The sequence below is a fragment of the Lissotriton helveticus genome (genome assembly GCF_964261635.1).
Source record: "Lissotriton helveticus chromosome 1_1 unlocalized genomic scaffold, aLisHel1.1 SUPER_1_unloc_74, whole genome shotgun sequence".
Taxonomy (NCBI): Eukaryota; Metazoa; Chordata; class Amphibia; order Caudata; family Salamandridae; genus Lissotriton; species Lissotriton helveticus.
In genome coordinates this window covers 803,355-811,727 of record NW_027611719.1, presented here as the reverse complement: position 1 = coordinate 811,727, position 8,373 = coordinate 803,355, and positions in this window count along the sequence as shown.

Sequence of the window (8,373 nt, the reverse complement as noted above, 5' to 3'; positions counted from 1 at the left end):
CGGCAGTTTTGCTTCTCGTGGCCTCTGCCATGTGTTGTTTGGTCGTTCAGTGGGAGAAAACAGGCAGCACCTCGCAGACCGCCAGAGAGATGCACTTTGAGGTGGGGGCGGAGCCTTCCATAAGGTGTGGTAAGGGCTTATGAGGTTCCTTGTTGTTGCAGTAAACAGCTTTTAATAGCAATTCCTGGGGTTCTCTTTGCAGGTGAATTGAATTTTGCCTTGAGCGCCAGGAACTTTGGCACCGCCCCTATCTGGAGCTGGGTGCGGAATGTCTGTGGGTCTAATGGGAAGCACGGTAGTATGAATGAAGGTGTGAATGGGGGACTTGGGGGCACTGAGCTAACATCAGACTCACAGGATGGCCGCGGCAGTTCTGCCTCTCAAGGCCTCTGCCATGTGTTGTTTGGTTGTTCAGTGGGAGAAAACAGGCAGCACCTCGCAGACCACCAGAGAGATGCACTTTGAGGTGGGGGGGGACGGAGCTTTCCATAAGGTGTGGGAAGGCCTTATGAGGTTCCGTGTAGTTGCAGTAAACAACTTTTAATAGCAATTCCTGGGGTTCTCTTTGCAGGCAAATTGAATTTTGCCTTTCGCTCCAAGAACTCTGGCACCGCCCCTATCTGGAGCGGGGTGCGGAATGTCTGTGAGTCTAATGGGAAGCACGGTAGTATGAATGAAGGTGTGAATGGGGGACTTGACCAGATCAGATGCAATTTGTTTCCCTGACATAATTTTAGATTGAGTACAAAGAAATCAAATATTTCCCAAAAAACAATCATCCATGTTGTGTTTCATTATTTCATGATCACCAGGACCTCCCAGGGGCAAGGGGACGGCGACAGAGACTCCGGTGGCAGAAGGTGAACAGGAGCAGTCCCTTGCAGGCTCTTCTGCTGGCCCCAGTAAGTTGTTCTATTGTTATATTAATACTTATACTTCCCTAACTTTTACAGCTCCTATTCATTACAAACTGGTTCCTAATAATTCTATGTTTTACAAAATAGTCTTTGATCTTCTTCTAATGTGGACTACTTTCTACATTCTTATCCTGCCTCTACCATCACTCTCTGTGCTACTACTATTTACAATTATGAGTCGGTCTGTGTAGGTAGCTAAGCTTGTCCATTCGGCAAACGGTGTGAAACAAAACTCTGATACAGCAATAGCTTTAGGCACTGAGTGCAGTCCTCTGGGTTGCCCTTGCTGTCTATTCCAGTCTTCTTAATGTAAGTGCTTTGACAATTTCCAACAACAAAATGTCATTGTTTACACCAAGTAAAAGGTAGCAGTTGCCTTTTTGATTTGAGAGGAGCACATCCCATACCGCTACTGTTTCAGGGACTATTCCTCACACAAAGAAGTATGAACAAGATAAATAGGACATTGTTGATGATAGGTGCAGTTCGACTTTCGACATACCTCAGTCCGAACAGAAGTTGAACCCCCATTCCCCTGACCGACTATCTAGAATGTCTGACCAATGATTTTACGACCCAGAAGAACAGAAGAAGAGAGACTACCTCCGAGTCCTGGCCTATCTGAGTTACTGAAACATGACTGCCAAGTGCAGTAGTTCAAACCATTCCGCTCACTCACTTGTGAACAAAAACCACACAGTGTTTGTTAGTTTTTAATTTTTATTTTCAATTGAGAAATGAAAACATTATTTCTTTATTTTTAATAGCGTAGTATTCTTATGGATGAAGATGACGTTAAAGTTTGCTTTAAACAACATTCCCATGAATGAAATTAGTATGACTCAAACTTAAAAATAGTTAACACTAACAGACACAGGAAATTAGTAGAATAACTGTGTGTGAGCCCCCACCTTCTTTAAAGTACTTAAGTACTGCTGGTGGTGACTCAGTAGTAGTTGGTGAATCGTCTGGCTGAAGGGCAATGGAATCTTCTTTCTGTAATGAGAAAAATGGTGCACGTTAAGCAAGCATTAATCAGTTGTCAAAAGAAGAAGTGTAGCATTTAATGGAATAAGCATCTAAAAGGTTAACACCCTCCCCAAAACCGTAAATTTTTTTCAATCCCAGTAATACAAAATGTGTTATGTAACATTTCCTTCCATTACGAGACAAAATAGGGGGTTGTGTATGGCATCTGAAAATATGACATGTTTTTCCTAGACGTCACAACATCTGATGCGGCACAGATGACCATCCGTGCTGGGGCCAGCAGTGCAGAGGGGTCCACTCTGGATGCGGCGGTGCCAACAGGAGGAGCTGGGGGGGAAGGCTCAGCGCCGGCGGATGGTGGTAAGTTATTATACTACTTACTTATTATATTTTTTTTGAGTAGGCTCGTAAAGGAGTGTATGATGTACTGTACAGTAGTACACAGTACACTAGTATAAGTACACTGTACTGTCAAGAACATTTACTAATTTATAACTACTTTTTGGGCTATCACGGAGAAGACAGTCAACCTTGACTTGTAATAGCATTAGTGGCTGTACTTCTCTGGTAACCAATGGTCCCCTCTATTTCACTTGAACTCAGCTGACCAATTTTTATTTTAAAGCCAAGTCATATCAGATCAGATGTAGTTTAGGGATGTGAAGAACGAAAAGCTAAAGAAGAGTGAAACGAAGGACGAGCGAGTCTTAATATTTATTTATGACTGTAAAAAATGGTTTTGTTGAATGCAATTCAACATAAGAAAGAATACAGCGGTTTCCAAAATATAATGAAAAGGGTGTAAGTTGGTTGTTAACAAAAATAAATTTTGGTACATTTGAGACATTAAGAAGAATCATAGACGTACTTTGTAAGCCTGGATGTTATCTTCTTTATCCTCCTCGTCGATAGCAGAGGTGTATGATGTAGTAGCGCAGACGCTGAGTGGATGAAGTATGGCCAGTGGCAGTGCCACCCTGTAGGAGAGTAGGGTCTGCTATCCTATGGTCACCCCAAATTTTTGCTTTTTGCTTCACTGGTTTTCGACTACTGAGGCTGTGGGCCTGCTGATCAGACCCCCAGCCTGCTGTTCTCTCACTAAATTAATGACACATGTGCTATAGGCACATACCAATTGGAAATGGACTCCTTGTCAGCCCCTGTAGAATGCACTATAGGTGCACAGGGCACAGGAGCCACTAAGGCCTACCAGGGGCTGCAGCATATCTTTTGCCACCCCTGGCTGGTTCTTAAATTGACACAACTGGCTGATCACTCAGCTGGGGTAAGGTGGTGTACACACCCCTTGCTTAGATATAGTATACCTATGTCTAAACCTATATCTGGACACATGTAAACCTGTGAGCCACTCCTATAGTCAGGCCTCACCAATCCTGGAGGCTGGGTGCATGGTTTTATGTGAGATGGAGCTCTAGCATGAGCTGAGCCTGTCTGCAGCCGTCGGGAACAAATCCCTAAGCTGTTTCAGGATAATGCCATACCATATACTATTAAGTGCCTTATAATCCTCGCGGTTATTTAGCAACTTTGGTTTGGCTTTATCAAAACATGTCGTGTAAGGTGTCATACGCTTTGGAATACCATCCCCTCGCCAGTTCTGGCGACGGGGATGGCATTCCACCCCTCTAGAGGGGTAAGACATGTTACTTCACTTTAATGCGGTTGATTTCTCCAAAGGCCTTAAGATCCACAAAATGGATGCCTCTGCCACAGACAAATGTCTGGACCCCTGGAGCTGACCGAAACCCAGTCAAGGGGGTCCTGGACAAAGGGTTTCCTGTCACAGGAGGGTGTCACCGCCCTCCAGACAGGAGATAGTGTATTGTAGCAGGGAGGTTTGAAAGAAACCAGACACTGCCTGGGGCGCACAAGGCTGCCCCTTGCATAATCCGGCCAAACCGGTTCTGGGGCACTCCAGCCCTCGTGCCAGGGCGGCCTGGATCAAAGGAAGGGGGTGTATCCACCCACTTCCTGGGTCCCACCCATAGGAGGGGACCTAGCAGGTAATCACGCCCACCAGATTCGAATAAGAGTGGGAGCAGTGCCAATGCACATCAGATTTCCTGGAAGAAACATTTGAAACGATATTCTGGACCCTTCGCCCTCCATCTCAACGTGGAAGCCCGAAGAATCTCCCTTGTGGTCAAGGAGTGACCACCCTGCAGCAGCAGGCACCATCCAGCCCTCGATGTCTACTTAGTTGCAGTTCCCGCCGAAACTCGAGCGACTGAGATCGACGAGATCAAGCCTGCCCAGCTTCTAACAGCCCGATCCACAGTCCCTGCAAAGCTGAGACCCGTGGAGGCGACCGGAAGCGTGGGGCACGCCATCTTGAAGTGACCACGAGACGCTGACCGTGCAGCCCACGAGTGACCCTCGAAGCTGTGCACCGGGGTTTGAGAAGCCCCCACCCTGAGCTACTCCTGAGCCGAAGTTCAGCCCTCCACACTCGACGAGTGCTGCGTGGGGCCCTTTGGCACGATTTGGCTCAACGCGTTGGCCCGGTCACTTGCCAGCTGGCTTGTGGTCCCTGTGCCGACGAACTACCTAAGAAGACTCGTGAATCTGGTTGCTCCAGATCCACACCAGCTCCCCTGAAAAGGAGCCCCGACTCTGACCTTCCTGGTCCGAGTGAGAAGCAATCTTCCGATCCTGCGTGGATTGCTCTTACCAAGGCTTGTTTGCTCCAAACTTGAAGCCGACTGCACCGACGGTGAGAGCCTGCGTGTGACAGATCGTGACCTGCTCCTGGACGTCGCAGATGCCCCAGAGCCCACGTGACAGCGGAGAGAAGCTCCTCGATGACCACCTGATTGCGCCCGACATTGCCTGGTTCCGTCCTGGTTCCACCCTGGTCACTGCTGAGTGACCCAGACTCTGTCCCCTCTGCTTTCAGGTACTCTACAACTTGAGTCCACCCTTGGACTCCACCGGACACTTCGTCTTCACCCTGCCTGCAGCCCTTTCAGCTTCAAGCACCAAGAGCCTGCGTGTCAAAACCCGACGCCACTTCGACCCTGTGCACCCACTTCCTGTGGGTGAGGTAACTTTGCTCCGCCGGTGTTCCCACACTGGTGCACACCTCTAGGGTCTGTGTGTTAAGTTTTGTTCCTCTAGGTTCAGCGGAAGTGTCCTTAAACTTTAACTCTTTGACTTTTACGCACCATTGGTTAACATTGGTGCATGCGTGCGCTTTCCGCACATCTCCCGAATCCCGAGGGCCATTCCCGACTTCAGCATTGCTTGTCCTGACTGCTCCCAGCGATTCCCTAGGCCCTAGGCCTAACCACTGCTCGAGTGGCCTTTCTTATACCACTTGTTTAGTATATGGTTTGAGTGGCCCCCCGCCCTCATCCATAATTGTGCAACTTGCATGTTTAAACAGTGCTTTTTGATTTAACGCTTGTGCCCCTTTATTCATAAAGAGTACTGGGGATTGTTTTTAGTAATAAACACATATATTTTTATAATATATACTTGTGTGGTGTCCTTTCATTTGGTATTACAGGATTGTATGTGGTAAAACAGCTCGCTTAACACGACCTCTTAAGTTAAGCCTTTAGGCTGCTTAGTCCATGCTACCCCTAGGATAGCTTGTCTAATAAGGTTGACTTACAACCAGACACCATAAGGGATTGTTTGGTCAGGTAGTAGGTGGTTCCAGAATTGGAAACATCCCCTACCAGGCCAACTTCTCACATTGGTGAGCAGCGGTGCGGATTTGAGCTTGCTGTTGTTTTACCATTGCAATCTTTATATCAAATTGAAAGATCACATCAAGTACCTCTAGGTACATATAAAATCAAAAGCTTAGCATATTAAGTTCTACTGAACTTAGTAGTTGTAGGTTGAAGGGAGTAGCACACCCCTGACTACAACTCACTAGCAAGGTCCAGTAGGAAAACACTTAGTGTAGGTAAGTGCACCACTTACACCTCACTAGTAACCATGTCTGACACAGGAAAGGCCTCAGGGTCTAGTCCTGTGACAGTTGACCCTACCCAGGCAACTTTTGGATATGACAAACTAACCCGCAGAGACTTGATTGCCTTGTGCAAAGCAAGAGGGTTAAAAAGGGGCAGAAGCCCCACCTGCCTAATCCTGGTAGAAATCCTAGAACAGGATGACTTAGAGAAGGCAAAAGCAGCTTCCCTAGATACAGGAACTGGAGGGAACCCCCCTGCAGTTGATCCCCTTGAAGAGGAGGATGATGATGACTTGGATGAGGACTCAGATGTTGAGGACTTAGGAGTACAGGATCAGGGTAGCCAGGTTCCAGTTGGTAGGCTTAGCCAGGCCAACTTGGACCTACTGGGGAATGGAGAGGGCCAGCACCTCCCCAGAACCCAACATATGATTCTCCCAGGCAACAGAAGAGTGAGATCTCCCTCAGGGGACTCTCATCTTTCTAGTGCCTCCAGAGAATCAGAGAGAGGCATGAGTGCTTCTCAGAAAGCTGAGCATAGGGCTAGAATGAGGGCTGTCAGACTCCAGATAGAGAGAGAGGAGGTAGCCCTGAGTCAAGCTAAGCTTACCTTAGCTCAAGCTAAACTTGCCTTGGCAAGAGAGCAGAAATTAAGTGGCTTAGATGTCACTGGTGGCAGCAATTTTCCAAGAGAAAAAGACAGGGCCTATGACAATAGAAACCTGACCAAGATTGTGCCCCCCTTTAAAGAAGGGGATGACATCCACAAATGGATGACTGCTCTTGAGAGAGCCTGCATGGTACAGCAGGTTCCTGAGAATCAGTGGGCTGCAATTTTGTGGTACTCCTTTTCTGAGAAAGGGAGGGACAGGCTCCTCACAGTTAGACCTGAGGATGCCAAAAACTACTCTGTTTTGAAGAGTGCTCTCATTGAAGGGTATGGCCTAACCACTGAGCAATACAGGTTGTTGTTCAGAGACACCCAGAAAGCACAGACTCAAGACTGGACTGATTTTGTGGAGTGTGCCACTAAGGCTTTGGAGGGTTGGTTACAGGGAAGTAAAGTTTCAGACTATACAGGATTGTACAATCTTATGATGAGAGAACAGATCCTTAATAACTGTACAAACCAGCTGTTGCATCAATACCTTATTGACTCTGATCTGACCTCTCCCCAAGAATTGGGAAAGAAGGCAGACAAATGGGTCAGAACAAGGATTAAGCAGAAACCCCAGAACCAAGGTGGTGACCAGAAGAAAACAGACCAGAAGGGTGGTAATCAGAATCAGAAAGATAAAGAAAAAGACCAGAAGTCTTCAGGCCCCCAAACTAATAGTAAGGAGGGTGGTTCCCAAACTGGTAACAAGAAGAAGAAGAACAAAGGTCCAAAGACACCTTGGTGCAATACCTGCAAATCAGTTTCACACTGGGGCAGTGAGTGCACCAAGGCAAATCCAGTTCCCACCACTACAGCTCCTAAAGCAACTGCAACCCCAAGTACAGTAAGCAGTGGTGGAACACAGTCCAAGGGTGTAGCTGGGTTGACCCTGGGTATTGAAGTAGGATCTGGCCTAGTCAGAGTCCCTACACAGGCAGTTCTCCTGTATGATGTGGACATTGAGTTGCCCACTGCAGTAAGCCCCACTAACCTGGGCAAATACAGGCAGACTCCCTTAATAAATGAGAAACTGGCTCAAGCTTACAGGGACACATGTGCTAGTGTCACCATGGTGACCCCTGGCTTTGTGGACCCTGGGCAGATTGTACTAGGAGAGAGCTACCTAGTAACCAATGCAAGCAACTCCACTACCTCCCATAGTGTGGCAGTTGTGAACTTCTCCTGGGGAGGGGTTGATGGCCTAAAGAAAGTTGTGGTGAGTGCAGACCTACCAGTAGACTGTCTGTTAGGCAATGACCTTGAAAGCTCAGCATGGTCAGAAGTGGAGTACAGGACTCATGCAGAAATGCTAGGGATTTCAGAGCATGTCCTTGCCATGACAAGGGCTCAGGCTAAGAAGTGCCTTCCTGAACCAGTGGTGGATCTTGAGACAATAGACCAGCCACAACCCAAGAGAAGGAGCAAGAGAGGAAAGGCCTCGCCTTCCACCTTGCCCCAGGTTGAGGATCAGGTTTCAGAGGAAACTGATTCTGCAGTCCAAGAGGAGACTGTCTCTGAGGAGCTTGAACCTGACCAGGTTGAGTTTCTGGGGACAGGGGGACCCTCAAGGGCAGACCTGAGGCAGGCTCAATTAGATTGCCCTTCCCTTGAACCCCTCAGACAGCAGGCTGCTGCTGAGGCTGCTGGGGATGCCCAAGGTACCCATACTGTGTATTGGGATGAGGGACTCCTTTACTCAGAGGCTAGAGCCCCCAAGCCTGGCATGACCAGGAGGTTGGTGATACCTCTGCAGTTTAGGGGATTCCTCCTTACCTTGGCCCATGATATTCCCCTTGCAGGACACTTAGGCCAGAACAAGACGTGGGACAGGCTTGTTCCACACTTTCACTGGCCTCACATGT